The sequence below is a fragment of the Cervus elaphus genome, unplaced genomic scaffold (assembly GCF_910594005.1).
Source record: "Cervus elaphus unplaced genomic scaffold, mCerEla1.1, whole genome shotgun sequence".
In the NCBI taxonomy this organism is placed as follows: domain Eukaryota; kingdom Metazoa; phylum Chordata; class Mammalia; order Artiodactyla; family Cervidae; genus Cervus; species Cervus elaphus.
In genome coordinates this window covers 5,107,277-5,129,875 of record NW_025316782.1, presented here as the reverse complement: position 1 = coordinate 5,129,875, position 22,599 = coordinate 5,107,277, and positions in this window count along the sequence as shown.

Sequence of the window (22,599 nt, the reverse complement as noted above, 5' to 3'; positions counted from 1 at the left end):
ACTGCCCCACCAAGGGGCAGGCTGCGGGGACTGGGCCCAGACATGCCTGGGCGCCTCCCCAGGCTCATCCCCGCTGGTGCCTTTCCCCTGGGCCTAGGCCTCGGTTGAGGCCTCCTTGGAGAGGAGGTTGCTGGCAGGGCCTGTCTCCACACTGCAAGGTGCTGGAGCTCAGAGGGACTCGTCAGAGGGAAGGGACCAGCAAGGGGCTGGATGCCCAAGACCTCTTTGGCCAAGCAGCCTCAGGGCAGCAGGGAGAGCAAGAGGCCCACTGTGCCTCTAGGTCGGCTCTGCCCCTTCCCACACGGGCAGCCAGCCCAGCAGCTGCCTGAAAGACTCTGGCTCCCCCGAGCTCTCTGCTGGTGCAGGGGGCAGGAACAGACCTGTGCATGTGGTTCTGCCTTGGCCACGGACTGTGGACCCCCTGCCTGGCCCCCAGGCTCAGGGGCAAGGGCCGGGAGAGAGCACCACCCCGAAGCGCTTTTCTCCCGGGCTTGGGAGCATTGTGCGCAGCTGGCGGGAACAGCCGGCGAGAGTGCTTGCAAAGCGGCCTTTGGGGGCAGCCGGGGAGGTCTTCCAGCGGGAGAGGGCCGGTTGTGCTCAGAGGCCCCACAGGCCAGGGGCAGGACCCAGCAGGGCCCCTGCCCCTGGCCAGCCTTGCCGAGACCTTCCTGGTCTCCGGGGGTACTGCCCCACCAAGGGGCAGGCTGCGGGGACTGGGTCCAGACATTCCCCTGCGCCTTCCCAGGCTCATCCCCGCTGGTGCCTTTCCCCTGGGCCTAGGCCTCGGTTGAGGCCTCCTTGGAATGGAGGTTGCTGGCAGGGGCTCTCTCCACACTGCAAGGTGCTGGAGCTCAGAGGGCTTCGTCAGAGGGAAGGGACCAGCAAGGGGCTGGATGCCCAAGACCTCTTTGGCCCAGCAGCCTCAGGGCAGCAGGGAGAGCAAGAGGCCCACTGTGCCTCTAGGTCGGCTCTGCCCCTTCCCACACGGGCAGCCAGCCCAGCAGCTGCCTGACAGACTCTGGCTCCCCCGAGCTCTCTGCCGGTGTAGGGGGCAGGAACAGACGTGTGCATGTGGTTCTGCCTTGGCCTGGGAGTGTGGACCCCCTGCCTGGCCCTCAGGCTCAGGGGGAAGGGCCGGGAGAGAGCACCACCCCGAAGCGCTTTTCTCCCGGACTTGGGAGCATTTTGCGCGGCTGGCGGGAACAGCCGGCGAGAGTACTTGCAAAGCGGCCTTTGGAGTCCGCCGGGGAGGTCTTCCAGCGGGAGATAGCCGGTTGTGCTCAGAGGCCCCACAGGCCAGGGGCAGGACCCAGCAGGGCCCCTGCCCCTGGCCAGCCTTGCCCAGACCTTCCTGGCCTCCGGGGGTACTGCCCCACCAAGGGGCAGGCTGCGGGGACTGGGCCCAGACATGCCTGGGCGCCTCCCCAGGCTCATCCCCGCTGGTGCCTTTCCCCTGGGCCTAGGCCTCGGTTGAGGCCTCCTTGCAGAGGAGGTTGCTGGCAGGGCCTGTCTCCACACTGCAAGGTGCTGGAGCTCAGAGGGACTCGTCAGAGGGAAGGGACCACCAAGGGGCTGGATGCCCAAGACCTCTTTGGCCCAGCAGCCTCAGGGCAGCAGGGAGAGCAAGAGGCCCACTGTGCCTCTAGGTCGGCTCTGCCCCTTCCCACACGGGCAGCCAGCCCAGCAGCTGCCTGACAGACTCTGGCTCCCCCGAGCTCTCTGCCGGTGTAGGGGGCAGGAACAGACGTGTGCATGTGGTTCTGCCTTGGCCTGGGAGTGTGGACGCCCTGCCTGGCCCTCAGGCTCAGGGGGAAGGGCCGGGAGAGAGCACCACCCCGAAGCGCTTTTCTCCCGGACTTGGGAGCATTTTGCGCGGCTGGCGGGAACAGCCGGCGAGAGTGCTTGCAAAGCGGCCTTTGAGGTAGCCGGGGAGGTCTTCCAGCGGGAGATAGCCGGTTGTGCTCAGAGGCCCCACAGGCCAGGGGAAGGACCCAGCAGGGCCCCTGTCCCTGGCCAGCCTTGCCCAGACCTTCCTGGCCTCCGGGGGTACTGCCCCACCAAGGGGCAGGCTGCGGGGACTGGGCCCAGACATGCCTGGGCGCCTCCCCAGGCTCGTCCCCGCTGGTGCCTTTCCCCTGGGCCTAGGCCTCGGTTGAGGCCTCCTTGGAGAGGAGGTTGCTGGCAGGGCCTGTCTCCACACTGCAAGGTGCTGGAGCTCAGAGGGACTCGTCAGAGGGAAGGGACCAGCAAGGGGCTGGATGCCCAAGACCTCTTTGGCCCAGCAGCCTCAGGGCAGCAGGGAGAGCAAGAGGCCCAGTGTGCCCCTAGGTCGGCTCTGTCCCTTCCCACACAGGCGGCCAGCCCAGCAGCTGCCTGACAGTCTCTGGCTCCCCCGAGCTCTCTGCTGGTGCAGGGAACAGGAACAGACCTGTGCATGTGGTTCTGCCTTGGCCAGGGACTGTGGACCCCCTGCCTGGCCCCCAGGCTCAGGGGCAAGGGCCGGGAGAGAGCACCACCCCGAAGCGCTTTTCTCCCGGGCTTGGGAGCATTGTGCGCAGCTGGCGGGAACAGCCGGCGAGAGTGCTTGCAAAGCGGCCTTTGGAGGCAGCCGGGGAGGTCTTCCAGCGGGAGAGGGCCGGTTGTGCTCAGAGGCCCCACAGGCCAGGGAGAGCACCCAGCAGGTCCCCTTCCCCTGGCCAGCCTTGCCAAGACCTTCCTGTCCTCCGGGGGTACTGCCCCACCTAGGGGCAGGCTGCGGGGACTGGGTCCAGACATGCCCGGGCGCCTCCCCAGGCTCATCCCCGCTGGTGCCTTTCCCCTGGGCCTAGGCCTCGGTTGAGGCCTCCTTGGAGAGGAGGTTGCTGGCAGGGACTCTCTCCACACTGCAAGGTGCTGGAGCTCAGAGGGCTTCGTTAGAGGGAAGGGACCAGCAAGGGGCTGGATGCCCAAGACCTCTTTGGCCCAGCAGCCTCAGGGCAGCAGGGAGAGCAAGAGGCCCACTGTGCCTCTAGGTCGGCTCTGCCCCTTCCCACACGGGCGGCCAGCCCAGCAGCTGCCTGACAGACTCTGGCTCCCCCGAGCTCTCTGCCGGTGTAGGGGGCAGGAACAGACGTGTGCATGTGGTTCTGCCTTGGCCTGGGAGTGTGGACCCCCTGCCCGGCCCTCAGGCTCAGGGGGAAGGGCCGGGAGAGAGCACCACCCCGAAGCGCTTTTCTCCCGGACTTGGGAGCATTTTGCGCGGCTGGCGGGAACAGCCGGCGAGAGTGCTTGCAAAGCGGCCTTTGGAGGCAGCCGGGGAGGTCTTCCAGCGGGAGAGGGCCGGTTGTGCTCAGAGGCCCCACAGGCCAGGGGCAGGACCCAGCAGGGCCCCTGCCCCTGGCCAGCCTTGCCCAGACCTTCCTGGCCTCCGGGGGTACAGCCCCACCAAGGGGCAGGCTGCGGGGACTGGGCCCAGACATGTCTGGGCGCCTCCCCAGGCTCATCCCCGCTGGTGCCTTTCCCCTGGGCCTAGGCCTCGGTTGAGGCCTCCTTGGAGAGGAGGTTGCTGGCAGGGCCTGTCTCCACACTGCAAGGTGCTGGAGCTCAGAGGGACTCGTCGGAAGGAAGGGACCAGCAAGGGGCTGGATGCCCAAGACCTCTTTGGCCCAGCAGCCTCAGGGCAGCAGGGAGAGCAAGAGGCCCAGTGTGCCCCTAGGTCGGCTCTGCCCCTTCACACACAGGCGGCCAGCCCAGCAGCTGCCTGACAGTCTCTGGCTCCCCCGAGCTCTCTGCTGGTGCAGGGGGCAGGAACAGACCTGTGCATGTTGTTCTGCCTTGACCACGGACTGTGGACCCCCTGCCTGGCCCCCAGGCTGAGGGGCCAGGGCCGGGAGAGAGCACCACCCCGAAGCGCTTTTCTCCCGGGCTTGGGAGCATTGTGCGCAGCTGGTGGGAACAGCCGGCGACAGTGCTTGCAAAGCGGCCTTTGGAGGCAGCCGGGGAGGTCTTCCAGCGGGAGAGGGCCGGTTGTGCTCAGAGGCCCCACAGGCCAGGGTCAGGACCCAGCAGGGCCCCTTCCCCTGGCCAGCCTTGCCCAGACCTTCCTGGTCTCCGGGGGTACTGCCCCACCAAGGGGCAGGCTGCGGGGACTGGGTCCAGACATTCCCCTGCGCCTTCCCAGGCTCATCCCCGCTGGTGCCTTTCCCCTGGGCCTAGGCCTCGGTTGAGGCCTCCTTGGAGAGGAGGTTGCTGGCAGGGGCTCTCTCCACACTGCAAGGTGCTGGAGCTCAGAGGGCTTCGTCAGAGGGAAGGGACCAGCAAGGGGCTGGATGCCCAAGACCTCTTTGGCCCAGCAGCCTCAGGGCAGCAGGGAGAGCAAGAGGCCCACTGTGCCTCTAGGTCGGCTCTGCCCCTTCCCACACGGGCAGCCAGCCCAGCAGCTGCCTGACAGACTCTGGCTCCCCCGAGCTCTCTGCCGGTGTAGGGGGCAGGAACAGACGTGTGCATGTGGTTCTGCCTTGGCCTGGGAGTGTGGACCCCCCGCCTGGCCCTCAGGCTCAGGGGGAAGGGCCGGGAGAGAGCACCACCCCGAAGCGCTTTTCTCCCGGACTTGGGAGCATTTTGCGCGGCTGGCGGGAACAGCCGGCGAGAGTGCTCGCAAAGCGGCCTTTGGAGGCAGCCGGGGAGGTCTTCCAGCGGGAGATAGCCGGTTGTGCTCAGAGGCCCCACAGGCCAGGGGCAGGACCCAGCAGGGCCCCTGACCCTGGCCAGCCTTGCCCAGACCTTCCTGGCCTCCGGGGGTACTGCCCCACCAAGGGGCAGGCTGCGGGGACTGGGCCCAGACATGCCTGGGCGCCTCCCCAGGCTCATCCCCGCTGGTGCCTTTCCCCTGGGCCTAGGCCTCGGTTGAGGCCTCCTTGGAGAGGAGGTTGCTGGCAGGGCCTGTCTCCACACTGCAAGGTGCTGGAGCTCAGAGGGACTCGTCAGAGGGAAGGGACCAGCAAGGGGCTGGATGCCCAAGACCTCTTTGGCCCAGCAGCCCCAGGGCAGCAGGGAGAGCAAGAGGCCCAGTGTGCCCCTAGGTCGGCTCTGCCCCTTCCCAAACAGGCGGCCAGCCCAGCAGCTGCCTGACAGTCTCTGGCTCCCCCGAGCTCTCTGCTGGTGCAGGGGACAGGAACAGACCTGTGCATGTGGTTCTGCCTTGGCCAGGGACTGTGGACCCCCTGCCTGGCCCCCAGGCTCAGGGGCAAGGGCCGGGAGAGAGCACCACCCCGAAGCGCTTTTCTCCCGGGCTTGGGAGCATTGTGCGCAGCTGGCGGGAACAGCCGGCGAGAGTGCTCGCAAAGCGGCCTTTGGAGGCAGCCGGGGAGGTCTTCCAGCGGGAGAGGGCCGGTTGTGCTCAGAGGCCCCACAGGCCAGGGGCAGGACCCAGCAAGTCCCCTTCCCCTGGCCAGCCTTGCCCAGACCTTCCTGGCCTCCGGGGCTACTGCCCCACCAAGGGGCAGGCTGCGGGGACTGGGTCCAGACATGCCCGGGCGCCTCCCCAGGCTCATCCCCGCTGGTGCCTTTCCCCTGGGCCTAGGCCTCGGTTGAGGCCTCCTTGGAGAGGAGGTTGCTGGCAGGGGCTCTCTCCACACTGCAAGGTGCTGGAGCTCAGAGGGCTTCGTCAGAGGGAAGGGACCAGCAAGGGGCTGGATGCCCAAGACCTCTTTGGCCCAGCAGCCTCAGGGCAGCAGGGAGAGCAAGAGGCCCACTGTGCCTCTAGGTCGGCTCTGCCCCTTCCCACACGGGCGGCCAGCCCAGCAGCTGCCTGACAGACTCTGGCTCCCCCGAGCTCTCTGCCGGTGTAGGGGGCAGGAACAGACGTGTGCATGTGGTTCTGCCTTGGCCTGGAAGTGTGGACCCCCTGCCCGGCCCTCAGGCTCAGGGGGAAGGGCCGGGAGAGAGCACCACCCCGAAGCGCTTTTCTCCCGGACTTGGGAGCATTTTGCGCGGCTGGCGGGAACAGCCGGCGAGAGTGCTTGCAAAGCGGCCTTTGGAGGCAGCCGGGGAGGTCTTCCAGCGGGAGAGGGCCGGTTGTGCTCAGAGGCCCCACAGGCCAGGGGCAGGACCCAGCAGGGCCCCTGCCCCTGGCCAGCCTTGCCCAGACGTTCCTGGCCTCCGGGGGTACTGCCCCACCAAGGGGCAGGCTGCGGGGACTGGGCCCAGACATGTCTGGGCGCCTCCCCAGGCTCATCCCCGCTGGTGCCTTTCCCCTGGGCCTAGGCCTCGGTTGAGGCCTCCTTGGAGAGGAGGTTGCTGGCAGGTGCTGTCTCCACACTGCAAGGTGCTGGAGCTCAGAGGGACTCGTCAGAAGGAAGGGACCAGCAAGGGGCTGGATGCCCAAGACCTCTTTGGCCCAGCAGCCTCAGGGCAGCAGGGAGAGCAAGAGGCCCAGTGTGCCCCTAGGTCGGCTCTGCCCCTTCACACACAGGCGGCCAGCCCAGCAGCTGCCTGACAGTCTCTGGCTCCCCCGAGCTCTCTGCTGGTGCAGGGGGCAGGAACAGACCTGTGCATGTTGTTCTGCCTTGACCACGGACTGTGGACCCCCTGCCTGGCCCCCAGGCTGAGGGGCCAGGGCCGGGAGAGAGCACCACCCCGAAGCGCTTTTCTCCCGGGCTTGGGAGCATTGTGCGCAGCTGGCGGGAACAGCCGGCGAGAGTGCTTGCAAAGCGGCCTTTGGAGGCAGCCGGGGAGGTCTTCCAGCGGGAGAGGGCCGGTTGTGCTCAGAGGCCCCACAGGCCAGGGTCAGGACCCAGCAGGGCCCCTTCCCCTGGCCAGCCTTGCCCAGACCTTCCTGGTCTCCGGGGGTACTGCCCCACCAAGGGGCAGGCTGCAGGGACTGGGTCCAGATATTCCCCTGCGCCTTCCCAGGCTCATCCCCGCTGGTGCCTTTCCCCTGGGCCTAGGCCTCGGTTGAGGCCTCCTTGGAGAGGAGGTTGCTGGCAGGGGCTCTCTCCACACTGCAAGGTGCTGGAGCTCAGAGGGCTTCGTCAGAGGGAAGGGACCAGCAAGGGGCTGGATGCCCAAGACCTCTTTGGCCCAGCAGCCTCAGGGCAGCAGGGAGAGCAAGAGGCCCACTGTGCCTCTAGGTCGGCTCTGCCCCTTCCCACACGGGCAGCCAGCCCAGCAGCTGCCTGACAGACTCTGGCTCCCCCGAGCTCTCTGCCGGTGTAGGGGGCAGGAACAGACGTGTGCATGTGGTTCTGCCTTGGCCTGGGAGTGTGGACCCCCTGCCTGGCCCTCAGGCTCAGGGGGAAGGGCCGGGAGAGAGCACCACCCCGAAGCGCTTTTCTCCCGGACTTGGGAGCATTTTGCGCGGCTGGCGGGAACAGCCGGCGAGAGTGCTCGCAAAGCGGCCTTTGGAGGCAGCCGGGGAGGTCTTCCAGCGGGAGATAGCCGGTTGTGCTCAGAGGCCCCACAGGCCAGGGGCAGGACCCAGCAGGGCCCCTGACCCTGGCCAGCCTTGCCCAGACCTTCCTGGCCTCCGGGGGTACTGCCCCACCAAGGGGCAGGCTGCGGGGACTGGGCCCAGACATGCCTGGGCGCCTCCCCAGGCTCATCCCCGCTGGTGCCTTTCCCCTGGGCCTAGGCCTCGGTTGAGGCCTCCTTGGAGAGGAGGTTGCTGGCAGGTGCTGTCTCCACACTGCAAGGTGCTGGAGCTCAGAGGGACTCCTCAGAAGGAAGGGACCAGCAAGGGGCTGGATGCCCAAGACCTCTTTGGCCCAGCAGCCTCAGGGCAGCAGGGAGAGCAAGAGGCCCAGTGTGCCCCTAGGTCGGCTCTGCCCCTTCACACACAGGCGGCCAGCCCAGCAGCTGCCTGACAGTCTCTGGCTCCCCCGAGCTCTCTGCTGGTGCAGGGGGCAGGAACAGACCTGTGCATGTGGTTCTGCCTTGACCACGGACTGTGGACCCCCTGCCTGGCCCCCAGGCTGAGGGGCCAGGGCCGGGAGAGAGCACCACCCCGAAGCGCTTTTCTCCCGGGCTTGGGAGCATTGTGCGCAGCTGGCGGGAACAGCCGGCGAGAGTGCTTGCAAAGCGGCCTTTGGAGGCAGCCGGGGAGGTCTTCCAGCGGGAGAGGGCCGGTTGTGCTCAGAGGCCCCACAGGCCAGGGTCAGGACCCAGCAGGGCCCCTTCCCCTGGCCAGCCTTGTCCAGACCTTCCTGGTCTCCGGGGGTACTGCCCCACCAAGAGGCAGGCTGCGGGGACTGGGTCCAGACATTCCCCTGCGCCTTCCCAGGCTCATCCCCGCTGGTGCCTTTCCCCTGGGCCTAGGCCTCGGTTGAGGCCTCCTTGGAGAGGAGGTTGCTGGCAGGGGCTCTCTCCACACTGCAAGGTGCTGGAGCTCAGAGGGCTTCGTCAGAGGGAAGGGACCAGCAAGGGGCTGGATGCCCAAGACCTCTTTGGCCCAGCAGCCTCAGGGCAGCAGGGAGAGCAAGAGGCCCACTGTGCCTCTAGGTTGGCTCTGCCCCTTCCCACACGGGCAGCCAGCCCAGCAGCTGCCTGACAGACTCTGGCTCCCCCGAGCTCTCTGCCGGTGTAGGGGGCAGGAACAGACGTGTGCATGTGGTTCTGCCTTGGCCTGGGAGTGTGGACCCCTGCCTGGCCCTCAGGCTCAGGGGGAAGGGCCGGGAGAGAGCACCACCCCGAAGCGCTTTTCTCCCGGACTTGGGAGCATTTTGCGCGGCTGGCGGGAACAGCCGGCGAGAGTGCTCGCAAAGCGGCCTTTGGAGGCAGCCGGGGAGGTCTTCCAGCGGGAGATAGCCAGTTGTGCTCAGAGGCCCCACAGGCCAGGGGCAGGACCCAGCAGGGCCCCTGTCCCTGGCCAGCCTTGCCCAGACCTTCCTGGCCTCCGGGGGTACTGCCCCACCAAGGGGCAGGCTGCGGGGACTGGGTCCAGACATTCCCCTGCGCCTTCCCAGGCTCATCCCCGCTGGTGCCTTTCCCCTGGGCCTAGGCCTCGGTTGAGGCCTCCTTGGAGAGGAGGTTGCTGGCAGGGGCTCTCTCCACACTGCAAGGTGCTGGAGCTCAGAGGGACTCGTCAGAGGGAAGGGACCAGCAAGGGGCTGGATGCCCAAGACCTCTTTGGCCCAGCAGCCTCAGGGCAGCAGGGAGAGCAAGAGGCCCACTGTGCCTCTAGGTCGGCTCTGCCCCTGCCCACACGGGCAGCCAGCCCAGCAGCTGCCTGACAGACTCTGGCTCCCCAGAGCTCTCTGCCGGTGTAGGGGGCAGGAACAGACGTGTGCATGTGGTTCTGCCTTGGCCTGGGAGTGTGGACCCCCTGCCTGGCCCTCAGGCTCAGGGGGAAGGGCCGGGAGAGAGCACCACCCCGAAGCGCTTTTCTCCCGGACTTGGGAGCATTTTGAGCGGCTGGCGGGAACAGCCGGCGAGAGTGCTTGCAAAGCGGCCTTTGGAGGCAGCCGGGGACGTCTTCCAGCGGGAGAGGGCCGGTTGTGCTCAGAGGCCCCACAGGCCAGGGGCAGGACCCAGCAGGGCCCCTGTCCCTGGCCAGCCTTGCCCAGACCTTCCTGGTCTCCGGGGGTACTGCCCCACCAAGGGGCAGGCTGCGGGGACTGGGTCCAGACATTCCCCTGCGCCTTCCCAGGCTCATCCCCGCTGGTGCCTTTCCCCTGGGCCTAGGCCTCGGTTGAGGCCTCCTTGGAGAGGAGGTTGCTGGCAGGGGCTCTCTCCACACTGCAAGGTGCTGGAGCTCAGAGGGACTCGTCAGAGGGAAGGGACCAGCAAGGGGCTGGATGCCCAAGACCTCTTTGGCCCAGCAGCCTCAGGGCAGCAGGGAGAGCAAGAGGCCCAGTGTGCCCCTAGGTCGGCTCTGCCCCTTCCCAAACAGGCGGCCAGCCCAGCAGCTGCCTGAGAGTCTCTGGCTCCCCCGAGCTCTCTGCTGGTGCAGGGGACAGGAACAGACCTGTGCATGTGGTTCTGCCTTGGCCAGGGACTGTGGACCCCCTGCCTGGCCCCCAGGCTCAGGGGCAAGGGCCGGGAGAGAGCACCACCCCGAAGCGCTTTTCTCCCGGGCTTGGGAGCATTGTGCGCAGCTGGCGGGAACAGGCGGCGAGAGTGCTTGCAAAGCGGCCTTTGGAGGCAGCCGGGGAGGTCTTCCAGCGGGAGAGGGTCGGTTGTGCTCAGAGGCCCCACAGGCCAGGGACAGCACCCAGCAGGTCCCCTTCCCCTGGCCAGCCTTGCCCAGACCTTCCTGGCCTCCGGGGGTATTGCCCCACCAAGGGGCAGGCTGCGGGGACTGGGTCCAGACATTCCCCTGCGCCTTCCCAGGCTCATCCCCGCTGGTGCCTTTCCCCTGGGCCTAGGCCTCGGTTGAGGCCTCCTTGGAGAGGAGGTTGCTGGCAGGGGCTCTCTCCACACTGCAAGGTGCTGGAGCTCAGAGGTCTTCGTCAGAGGGAAGGGACCAGCAAGGGGCTGGATGCCCAAGACCTCTTTGGCCCAGCAGCCTCAGGGCAGCAGGGAGAGCAAGAGGCCCAGTGTGCCTCTAGGTCGGCTCTGCCCCTTCCCACACAGGCGGCCAGCCCAGCAGCTGCCTGACAGTCTCTGGCTCCCCCGAGCTCTCTGCCGGTGCAGGGGGCAGGAACAGACCTGTGCATGTGGTTCTGCCTTGGCCAGGGACTGTGGACCCCCTGCCTGGCCCCCAGGCTCAGGGGCAAGGGCCGGGAGAGAGCACCACCCTGAAGCGCTTTTCTCCCGGGCTTGGGAGCATTGTGCGCAGCTGGCGGGAACAGCCGGCGAGAGTGCTTGCAAAGCGGCCTTTGGAGGCAGCCGGGGAGGTCTTCCAGCGGGAGAGGGCCGGTTGTGCTCAGAGGCCCCACAGGCCAGGGGCAGGACCCAGCAAGTCCCCTTCCCCTCGCCAGCCTTGCCCAGACCTTCCTGGCCTCCGGGGCTACTGCCCCACCAAGGGGCAGGCTGCGGGGACTGGGTCCAGACATGCCCGGGCGCCTCCCCAGGCTCATCCCCGCTGGTGCCTTTCCCCTGGGCCTAGGCCTCGGTTGAGGCCTCCTTGGAGAGGAGGTTGCTGGCAGGGGCTCTCTCCACACTGCAAGGTGCTGGAGCTCAGAGGGCTTCGTCAGAGGGAAGGGACCAGCAAGGGGCTGGATGCCCAAGACCTCTTTGGCCCAGCAAACTCAGGGCAGCAGGGAGAGCAAGAGGCCCACTGTGCCTCTAGGTCGGCTCTGCCCCTTCCCACACGGGCGGCCAGCCCAGCAGCTGCCTGACAGACTCTGGCTCCCCCGAGCTCTCTGCCGGTGTAGGGGGCAGGAACAGACGTGTGCATGTGGTTCTGCCTTGGCCTGGGAGTGTGGACCCCTGCCTGGCCCTCAGGCTCAGGGGCAAGGGCCGGGAGAGAGCACCACCCCGAAGCGCTTTTCTCCCCGGCTTGGGAGCATTTTGCGCGGCTGGCGGGAACAGCCGGCGAGAGTGCTTGCAAAGCGGCCTTTGGAGGCAGCCGGGGAGGTCTTCCAGCGGGAGAGGGCCGGTTGTGCTCAGAGGCCCCACAGGCCTGGGGCAGGACCCAGCAGGGACCCTTCCCCTGGCCAGCCTTGCCCAGACCTTCCTGGTCTCCGGGGGTACTGCCCCACCAAGGGGCAGGCTGCGGGGACTGGGTCCAGACATTCCCCTGCGCCTTCCCAGGCTCATCCCCGCTGGTGCCTTTCCCCTGGGCCTAGGCCTCGGTTGAGGCCTCCTTGGAGAGGAGGTTGCTGGCAGGGGCTCTCTCCACACTGCAAGGTGCTGGAGCTCAGAGGGCTTCGTCAGAGGGAAGGGACCAGCCAGTGGCTGGATGCCCAAGACCTCTTTGGCCCAGCAGCCTCAGGGCAGCAGGGAGAGCAAGAGGCCCACTGTGCCTCTAGGTCGGCTCTGCCCCTTCCCACACGGGCAGCCAGCCCAGCAGCTGCCTGACAGACTCTGGCTCCCCCGAGCTCTCTGCCGGTGTAGGGTGCAGGAACAGATGTGTGCATGTGGTTCTGCCTTGGCCTGGGAGTGTGGACCCCCTGCCTGGCCCTCAGGCTCAGGGGGAAGGGCCGGGAGAGAGCACCACCCCGAAGCGCTTTTCTCCCAGACTTGGGAGCATTTTGCGCGGCTGGCGGGAACAGCCGGCGAGAGTGCTTGCAAAGCGGCCTTTGGAGGCAGCCGGGGAGGTCTTCCAGCGGGAGATAGCCGGTTGTGCTCAGAGGCCCCACAGGCCAGGGGCAGGACCCAGCAGGGCCCCTGTCCTGGCCAGCCTTGCCCAGACGTTCCTGGCCTCCGGGGGTACTGCCCCACCAAGGGGCAGGCTGCGGGGACTGGGCCCAGACATGCCTGGGCGCCTCCCCAGGCTCATCCCCGCTGGTGCCTTTCCCCTGGGCCTAGGCCTCGGTTGAGGCCTCCTTGGAGAGGAGGTTGCTGGCAGGGCCTGTCTCCACACTGCAAGGTGCTGGAGCTCAGAGGGACTCGTCAGAGGGAAGGGACCAGAAAGGGGCTGGATGCCCAAGACCTCTTTGGCCCAGCAGCCTCAGGGCAGCAGGGAGAGCAAGAGGCCCAGTGTGCCTCTAGGTCGGCTCTGCCCCTTCCCACACGGGCGGCCAGCCCAGCAGCTGCCTGACAGACTCTGGCTCCCCCGAGCTCTCTGCCGGTGTAGGGGGCAGGAACAGACGTGTGCATGTGGTTCTGCCTTGGCCTGGGAGTGTGGACCCCCTGCCTGGCCCTCAGGCTCAGGGGCAAGGGCCGGGAGAGAGCACCACCCCGAAGCGCTTTTCTCCCGGACTTGGGAGCATTTGCGCGGCTGGCGGGAACAGCCGGCGAGAGTGCTTGCAAAGCGGCCTTTGGAGGCAGCCGGGGAGGTCTTCCAGCGGGAGAGCGTCGGTTGTGCTCAGAGGCCCCACAGGCCAGGGACAGCACCCAGCAGGTCCCCTTCCCCTGGCCAGCCTTGCCCAGACCTTCCTGGCCTCCGGGGGTACTGCCCCACCAAGAGGCAGGCTGCGGGGACTGGGTCCAGACATTCCCCTGCGCCTTCCCAGGCTCATCCCCGCTGGTGCCTTTCCCCTGGGCCTAGGCCTCGGTTGAGGCCTCCTTGGAGAGGAGGTTGCTGGCAGGGCCTGTCTCCACACTGCAAGGTGCTGGAGCTCAGAGGGACTCGTCAGAGAGAAGGGACCAGCAAGGGGCTGGATGCCCAAGACCTCTTTGGCCCAGCAGCCTCAGGGCAGCAGGGAGAGCAAGAGGCCCAGTGTGCCTCTAGGTCGGCTCTGCCCCTTCCCACACGGGCGGCCAGCCCAGCAGCTGCCTGACAGACTCTGGCTCCCCCGAGCTCTCTGCCGGTGTAGGGGGCAGGAACAGACGTGTGCATGTGGTTCTGCCTTGGCCTGGGAGTGTGGACCCCTGCCTGGCCCTCAGGCTCAGGGGCAAGGGCCGGGAGAGAGCACCACCCCGAAGCGCTTTTCTCCCGGACTTGGGAGCATTTTGCGCGGCTGGCGGGAACAGCCGGCGAGAGTGCTTGCAAAGCGGCCTTTGGAGGCAGCCGGGGAGGTCTTCCAGCGGGAGAGGGTCGGTTGTGCTCAGAGGCCCCACAGGCCAGGGACAGCACCCAGCAGGTCCCCTTCCCCTGGCCAGCCTCTCCCAGACCTTCCTGGCCTCCGGGGGTGCTGCCCCACCAAGGGGCAGGCTGCGGGGACTGGGCCCAGACATGTCTGGGCGCCTCCCCAGGCTCATCCCCGCTGGTGCCTTTCCCCTGGGCCTAGGCCTCGGTTGAGGCCTCCTTGGAGAGGACGTTGCTGGCAGGTGCTGTCTCCACACTGCAAGGTGCTGGAGCTCAGAGGGACTCGTCAGAGGGAAGGGACCAGCAAGGGGCTGGATGCCCAAGACCTCTTTGGCCCAGCAGCCTCAGGGCAGCAGGGAGAGCAAGAGGCCCAGTGTGCCTCTAGGTCGGCTCTGCCCCTTCCCACACAGGCGGCCAGCCCAGCAGCTGCCTGAGAGTCTCTGGCTCCCCCGAGCTCTCTGCTGGTGCAGGGGGCAGGAACAGACCTGTGCATGTGGTTCTGCCTTGGCCACGGACTGTGGACCCCCTGCCTGGCCCCCAGGCTCAGGGGCAAGGGCCGGGAGAGAGCACCACCCCGAAGCGCTTTTCTCCCGGGCTTGGGAGCATTGTGCGCAGCTGGCGGGAACAGCCGGCGAGAGTGCTTGCAAAGCGGCCTTTGGAGGCAGCCAGGGAGGTCTTCCAGCGGGAGAGGGCCGGTTGTGCTCAGAGGCCCCACAGGCCTGGGGCAGGACCCAGCAGGGACCCTTCCCCTGGCCAGCCTTGCCCAGACCTTCCTGGTCTCCGGGGGTACTGCCCCACCAAGGGGCAGGCTGCGGGGACTGGGTCCAGACATTCCCCTGCGCCTTCCCAGGCTCATCCCCGCTGGTGCCTTTCCCCTGGGCCTAGGCCTCGGTTGAGGCCTCCTTGGAGAGGAGGTTGCTGGCAGGGGCTCTCTCCACACTGCAAGGTGCTGGAGCTCAGAGGGCTTCGTCAGAGGGAAGGGACCAGCAAGGGGCTGGATGCCCAAGACCTCTTTGGCCCAGCAGCCTCAGGGCAGCAGGGAGAGCAAGAGGCCCACTGTGCCTCTAGGTCGGCTCTGCCCCTTCCCACACGGGCAGCCAGCCCAGCAGCTGCCTGACAGACTCTGGCTCCCCCGAGCTCTCTGCCGGTGTAGGGGGCAGGAACAGATGTGTGCATGTGGTTCTGCCTTGGCCTGGGAGTGTGGACCCCCTGCCTGGCCCTCAGGCTCAGGGGGAAGGGCCGGGAGAGAGCACCACCCCGAAGCGCTTTTCTCCCGGACTTGGGACCATTTTGCGCGGCTGGCGGGAACAGCCGGCGAGAGTGCTTGCAAAGCGGCCTTTGGAGGCAGCCGGGGAGGTCTTCCAGCGGGAGATAGCCGGTTGTGCTCAGAGGCCCCACAGGCCAGGGGCAGGAACCAGCAGGGCCCCTGTCCCTGGCCAGCCTTGCCCAGACGTTCCTGGCCTCCGGGGGTACTGCCCCACCAAGGGGCAGGCTGCGGGGACTGGGCCCAGACATGCCTGGGCGCCTCCCCAGGCTCATCCCCGCTGGTGCCTTTCCCCTGGGCCTAGGCCTCGGTTGAGGCCTCCTTGGAGAGGAGGTTGCTGGCAGGGCCTGTCTCCACACTGCAAGGTGCTGGAGCTCAGAGGGACTCGTCAGAGGGAAGGGACCAGAAAGGGGCTGGATGCCCAAGACCTCTTTGGCCCAGCAGCCTCAGGGCAGCAGGGAGAGCAAGAGGCCCAGTGTTCCCCTAGGTCGGCTCTGCCCCTTCCCAAACAGGCGGCCAGCCCAGCAGCTGCCTGAGAGTCTCTGGCTCCCCCGAGCTCTCTGCTGGTGCAGGGGACAGGAACAGACCTGTGCATGTGGTTCTGCCTTGGCCAGGGACTGTGGACCCCCTGCCTGGCCCCCAGGCTCAGGGGCAAGGGCCAGGAGAGAGCACCACCCCGAAGCGCTTTTCTCCCGGGCGTGGGAGCATTGTGCGCAGCTGGCGGGAACAGCCGGCGAGAGTGCTTGCAAAGCGGCCTTTGGAGGCAGCCGGGGAGGTCTTCCAGCGGGAGAGGGCCGGTTGTGCTCAGAGGCCCCACAGGCCTGGGGCAGGACCCAGCAGGTCCCCTTCCCCTGGCCAGCCTTGCCCAGACCTTCCTGGCCTCCGGGGGTATTGCCCCACCAAGGGGCAGGCTGCGGGGACTGGGTCCAGACATTCCCCTGCGCCTTCCCAGGCTCATCCCCGCTGGTGCCTTTCCCCTGGGCCTAGGCCTCGGTTGAGGCCTCCTTGGAGAGGAGGTTGCTAGCAGGGGCTCTCTCCACACTGCAAGGTGCTGGAGCTCAGAGGGCTTCGTCAGAGGGAAGGGACCAGCAAGGGGCTGGATGCCCAAGACCTCTTTGGCCCAGCAGCCTCAGGGCAGCAGGGAGAGCAAGAGGCCCACTGTGCCTCTAGGTCGGCTCTGCCCCTTCCCACACGGGCAGCCAGCCCAGCAGCTGCCTGACAGACTCTGGCTCCCCCGAGCTCTCTGCCGGTGTAGGGGGCAGGAACAGATGTGTGCATGTGGTTCTGCCTTGGCCTGGGAGTGTGGACCCCCTGCCTGGCCCTCAGGCTCAGGGGGAAGGGCCGGGAGAGAGCACCACCCCGAAGCGCTTTTCTCCCGGACTTGGGAGCATTTTGCGCGGCTGGCGGGAACAGCCGGCGAGAGTGCTCGCAAAGCGGCCTTTGGAGGCAGCCGGGGAGGTCTTCCAGCGGGAGATAGCCGGTTGTGCTCAGAGGCCCCACAGGCCAGGGGCAGGACCCAGCAGGGCCCCTGACCCTGGCCAGCCTTGCCCAGACCTTCCTGGCCTCCGGGGGTACTGCCCCACCAAGGGGCAGGCTGCGGGGACTGGGCCCAGACATGCCTGGGCGCCTCCCCAGGCTCATCCCCGCTGGTGCCTTTCCCCTGGGCCTAGGCCTCGGTTGAGGCCTCCTTGGAGAGGAGGTTGCTGGCAGGGCCTGTCTCCACACTGCAAGGTGCTGGAGCTCAGAGGGACTCGTCAGAGGGAAGGGACCAGCAAGGGGCTGGATGCCCAAGACCTCTTTGGCCCAGCAGCCTCAGGGCAGCAGGGAGAGCAAGAGGCCCAGTGTGCCTCTAGGTCGGCTCTGCCCCTTCCCACACGGGCGGCCAGCCCAGCAGCTGCCTGACAGACTCTGGCTCCCCCGAGCTCTCTGCCGGTGTAGGGGGCAGGAACAGACGTGTGCATGTGGTTCTGCCTTGGCCTGGGAGTGTGGACCCCTGCCTGGCCCTCAGGCTCAGGGGCAAGGGCCGGGAGAGAGCACCACCCCGAAGCGCTTTTCTCCCGGACTTGGGAGCATTTTGCGCGGCTGGCGGGAACAGCCGGCGAGAGTGCTTGCAAAGCGGCCTTTGGAGGCAGCCGGGGAGGTCTTCCAGCGGGAGAGGGTCGGTTGTGCTCAGAGGCCCCACAGGCCAGGGACAGCACCCAGCAGGTCCCCTTCCCCTGGCCAGCCTCGCCCAGACCTTCCTGGCCTCCGGGGGTGCTGCCCCACCAAGGGGCAGGCTGCGGGGACTGGGCCCAGACATGTCTGGGCGCCTCCCCAGGCTCATCCCCGCTGGTGCCTTTCCCCTGGGCCTAGGCCTCGGTTGAGGCCTCCTTGGAGAGGACGTTGCTGGCAGGTGCTGTCTCCACACTGCAAGGTGCTGGAGCTCAGAGGGACTCGTCAGAGGGAAGGGACCAGCAAGGGGCTGGATGCCCAAGACCTCTTTGGCCCAGCAGCCTCAGGGCAGCAGGGAGAGCAAGAGGCCCAGTGTGCCTCTAGGTCGGCTCTGCCCCTTCCCACACAGGCGGCCAGCCCAGCAGCTGCCTGAGAGTCTCTGGCTCCCCCGAGCTCTCTGCTGGTGCAGGGGGCAGGAACAGACCTGTGCATGTGGTTCTGCCTTGGCCACGGACTGTGGACCCCCTGCCTGGCCCCCAGGCTCAGGGGCAAGGGCCGGGAGAGAGCACCACCCCGAAGCGCTTTTCTCCCGGGCTTGGGAGCATTGTGCGCAGCTGGCGGGAACAGCCGGCGAGAGTGCTTGCAAAGCGGCCTTTGGAGGCAGCCAGGGAGGTCTTCCAGCGGGAGAGGGCCGGTTGTGCTCAGAGGCCCCACAGGCCTGGGGCAGGACCCAGCAGGGACCCTTCCCCTGGCCAGCCTTGCCCAGACCTTCCTGGTCTCCGGGGGTACTGCCCCACCAAGGGGCAGGCTGCGGGGACTGGGTCCAGACATTCCCCTGCGCCTTCCCAGGCTCATCCCCGCTGGTGCCTTTCCCCTGGGCCTAGGCCTCGGTTGAGGCCTCCTTGGAGAGGAGGTTGCTGGCAGGGGCTCTCTCCACACTGCAAGGTGCTGGAGCTCAGAGGGCTTCGTCAGAGGGAAGGGACCAGCAAGGGGCTGGATGCCCAAGACCTCTTTGGCCCAGCAGCCTCAGGGCAGCAGGGAGAGCAAGAGGCCCACTGTGCCTCTAGGTCGGCTCTGCCCCTTCCCACACGGGCAGCCAGCCCAGCAGTGCCTGACAGACTCTGGCTCCCCCGAGCTCTCTGCCGGTGTAGGGGGCAGGAACAGATGTGTGCATGTGGTTCTGCCTTGGCCTGGGAGTGTGGACCCCCTGCCTGGCCCTCAGGCTCAGGGGGAAGGGCCGGGAGAGAGCACCACCCCGAAGCGCTTTTCTCCCGGACTTGGGACCATTTTGCGCGGCTGGCGGGAACAGCCGGCGAGAGTGCTTGCAAAGCGGCCTTTGGAGGCAGCCGGGGAGGTCTTCCAGCGGGAGATAGCCGGTTGTGCTCAGAGGCCCCACAGGCCAGGGGCAGGAACCAGCAGGGCCCCTGTCCCTGGCCAGCCTTGCCCAGACGTTCCTGGCCTCCGGGGGTACTGCCCCACCAAGGGGCAGGCTGCGGGGACTTGGCCCAGACATGCCTGGGCGCCTCCCCAGGCTCATCCCCGCTGGTGCCTTTCCCCTGGGCCTAGGCCTCGGTTGAGGCCTCCTTGGAGAGGAGGTTGCTGGCAGGGCCTGTCTCCACACTGCAAGGTGCTGGAGCTCAGAGGGACTCGTCAGAGGGAAGGGACCAGAAAGGGGCTGGATGCCCAAGACCTCTTTGGCCCAGCAGCCTCAGGGCAGCAGGGAGAGCAAGAGGCCCAGTGTTCCCCTAGGTCGGCTCTGCCCCTTCCCAAACAGGCGGCCAGCCCAGCAGCTGCCTGAGAGTCTCTGGCTCCCCCGAGCTCTCTGCTGGTGCAGGGGACAGGAACAGACCTGTGCATGTGGTTCTGCCTTGGCCAGGGACTGTGGACCCCCTGCCTGGCCCCCAGGCTCAGGGGCAAGGGCCAGGAGAGAGCACCACCCCGAAGCGCTTTTCTCCCGGGCGTGGGAGCATTGTGCGCAGCTGGCGGGAACAGCCGGCGAGAGTGCTTGCAAAGCGGCCTTTGGAGGCAGCCGGGGAGGTCTTCCAGCGGGAGAGGGCCGGTTGTGCTCAGAGGCCCCACAGGCCTGGGGCAGGACCCAGCAGGTCCCCTTCCCCTGGCCAGCCTTGCCCAGACCTTCCTGGCCTCCGGGGGTATTGCCCCACCAAGGGGCAGGCTGCGGGGACTGGGTCCAGACATTCCCCTGCGCCTTCCCAGGCTCATCCCCGCTGGTGCCTTTCCCCTGGGCCTAGGCCTCGGTTGAGGCCTCCTTGGAGAGGAGGTTGCTAGCAGGGGCTCTCTCCACACTGCAAGGTGCTGGAGCTCAGAGGGCTTCGTCAGAGGGAAGGGACCAGCAAGGGGCTGGATGCCCAAGACCTCTTTGGCCCAGCAGCCTCAGGGCAGCAGGGAGAGCAAGAGGCCCACTGTGCCTCTAGGTCGGCTCTGCCCCTTCCCACACGGGCAGCCAGCCCAGCAGCTGCCTGACAGACTCTGGCTCCCCCGAGCTCTCTGCCGGTGTAGGGGGCAGGAACAGATGTGTGCATGTGGTTCTGCCTTGGCCTGGGAGTGTGGACCCCCTGCCTGGCCCTCAGGCTCAGGGGGAAGGGCCGGGAGAGAGCACCACCCCGAAGCGCTTTTCTCCCGGACTTGGGAGCATTTTGCGCGGCTGGCGGGAACAGCCGGCGAGAGTGCTCGCAAAGCGGCCTTTGGAGGCAGCCGGGGAGGTCTTCCAGCGGGAGATAGCCGGTTGTGCTCAGAGGCCCCACAGGCCAGGGGCAGGACCCAGCAGGGCCCCTGACCCTGGCCAGCCTTGCCCAGACCTTCCTGGCCTCCGGGGGTACTGCCCCACCAAGGGGCAGGCTGCGGGGACTGGGCCCAGACATGCCTGGGCGCCTTCCCAGGCTCATCCCCGCTGGTGCCTTTCCCCTGGGCCTAGGCCTCGGTTGAGGCCTCCTTGGAGAGGAGGTTGCTGGCAGGGCCTGTCTCCACACTGCAAGGTGCTGGAGCTCAGAGGGACTCGTCAGAGGGAAGGGACCAGCAAGGGGCTGGATGCCCAAGACCTCTTTGGCCCAGCAGCCTCAGGGCAGCAGGGAGAGCAAGAGGCCCAGTGTGCCCCTAGGTCGGCTCTGCCCCTTCCCAAACAGGCGGCCAGCCCAGCAGCTGCCTGACAGACTCTGGCTCCCCCGAGCTCTCTGCCGGTGTATGGGGCAGGAACAGACGTGTGCATGTGGTTCTGCCTTGGCCTGGGAGTGTGGACCCCCTGCCTGGCCCTCAGGCTCAGGGGGAAGGGCCGGGAGAGAGCACCACCCCGAAGCGCTTTTCTCCCGGACTTGGGAGCATTTTGCGCGGCTGGCGGGAACAGCCGGCGAGAGTGCTTGCAAAGCGGCCTTTGGAGGCAGCCGCGGAGGTCTTCCAGCGGGAGAGGGCCGGTTGTGCTCAGAGGCCCCACAGGCCATGGGCAGGAGCCAGTAGGGCCCCTGCCCCTGGCCAGCCTTGCCCAGACCTTCCTGGCCTCCGGGAGTACAGCCCCACCAAGGGGCAGGCTGCGGGGACTGGGCCCAGACATGTCTGGGCGCCTCCCCAGGCTCATCCCCGCAGGTGCCTTTCCCCTGGGCCTAGGCCTCGATTGAGGCCTCCTTGGAGAGGAGGTTGCTGGCAGGGGCTCTCTCGGCACTGCAAGGTGCTGGAGCTCAGAGGGCTTCGTCAGAGGGAAGGGACCAGCAAGGGGCTGGATGCCCAAGACCTCTTTGGCCCAGCAGCCTCAGGGCAGCAGGGAGAGCAAGAGGCCCACTGTGCCTCTAGGTCGGCTCTGCCCCTTCCCACACGGGCAGCCAGCCCAGCAGCTGCCTGACAGACTCTGGCTCCCCCGAGCTCTCTGCCGGTGTAGGGGGGCAGGAACAGATGTGTGCATGTGGTTCTGCCTTGGCCTGGGAGTGTGGACCCCCTGCCTGGCCCTCAGGCTCAGGGGGAAGGGCCGGGAGAGAGCACCACCCCGAAGCGCTTTTCTCCCGGACTTGGGAGCATTTTGCGCGGCTGGCGGGAACAGCCGGCGAGAGTGCTTGCAAAGCGGCCTTTGGAGGCAGCCGGGGAGGTCTTCCAGCGGGAGATAGCCGGTTGTGCTCAGAGGCCCCACAGGCCAGGGGCAGGACCCAGCAGGGCCCCTGTCCCTGGCCAGGCTTGCCCAGACGTTCCAGGCCTCCGGGGGTACTGCCCCACCAAGGGGCAGGCTGCGGGGACTGGGCCCAGACATGCCTGGGCGCCTCCCCAGGCTCATCCCCGCTGGTGCCTTTCCCCTGGGCCTAGGCCTCGGTTGAGGCCTCCTTGGAGAGGAGGTTGCTGGCAGGGCCTGTCTCCACACTGCAAGGTGCTGGAGCTCAGAGGGCTTCGTCAGAGGGAAGGGACCAGCAAGGGGCTGGATGCCCAAGACCTCTTTGGCCCAGCAGCCTCAGGGCAGCAGGGAGAGCAAGAGGCCCAGTGTGCCCCTAGGTCGGCTCTGCCCCTTCCCAAACAGGCGGCCAGCCCAGTAGCTGCCTGAGAGTCTCTGGCTCCCCCGAGCTCTCTGCTGGTGCAGGGGACAGGAACAGACCTGTGCATGTGGTTCTGCCTTGGCCAGGGACTGTGGACCCCCTGCCTGGCCCCCAGGCTCAGGGGCAAGGGCCGGGAGAGAGCACCACCCCGAAGCGCTTTTCTCCCGGGCTTGGGAGCATTGTGCGCAGCTGGCGGGAACAGGCGGCGAGATTGCTTGCAAAGCGGCCTTTGGAGGCAGCCGGGGAGGTCTTCCAGCGGGAGAGGGTCGGTTGTGCTCAGAGGCCCCACAGGCCAGGGACAGCACCCAGCAGGTCCCCTTCCCCTGGCCAGCCTTGCCCAGACCTTCCTGGCCTCCGGGAGTATTGCCCCACCAAGGGGCAGGCTGCGGGGACTGGGTCCAGACATTCCCCTGCGCCTTCCCAGGCTCATCCCCGCTGGTGCCTTTCCCCTGGGCCTAGGCCTCGGTTGAGGCCTCCTTGGAGAGGAGGTTGCTGGCAGGGGCTCTCTCCACACTGCAAGGTGCTGGAGCTCAGAGGGCTTCGTCAGAGGGAAGGGACCAGCAACGGGCTGGATGCCCAAGACCTCTTTGGCCCAGCAGCCTCAGGGCAGCAGGGAGAGCAAGAGGCCCACTGTGCCTCTAGGTCGGCTCTGCCCCTTCCCACACGGGCAGCCAGCCCAGCAGCTGCCTGACAGACTCTGGCTCCCCCGAGCTCTCTGTCGGTGTAGGGGGCAGGAACAGACGTGTGCATGTGGTTCTGCCTTGGCCTGGGAGTGTGGACCCCCTGCCTGGCCCTCAGGCTCAGGGGGAAGGGCCGGGAGAGAGCACCACCCCGCAGCGCTTTTCTCCCGGACTTGGGAGCATTTTGCGCGGCTGGCGGGAACAGCCGGCGAGAGTGCTTGCAAAGCGGCCTTTGGAGGCAGCCGGGGAGGTCTTCCAGCGGGAGAGGGCCGGTTGTCCTCAGAGGCCCCACAGGCCAGGGGCAGGACCCAGCAAGTCCCCTTCCCCTGGCCAGCCTTGCCCAGACCTTCCTGGCCTCCGGGGCTACTGCCCCACCAAGGGGCAGGCTGCGGGGACTGGGTCCAGACATGCCCGGGCGCCTCCCCAGGCTCA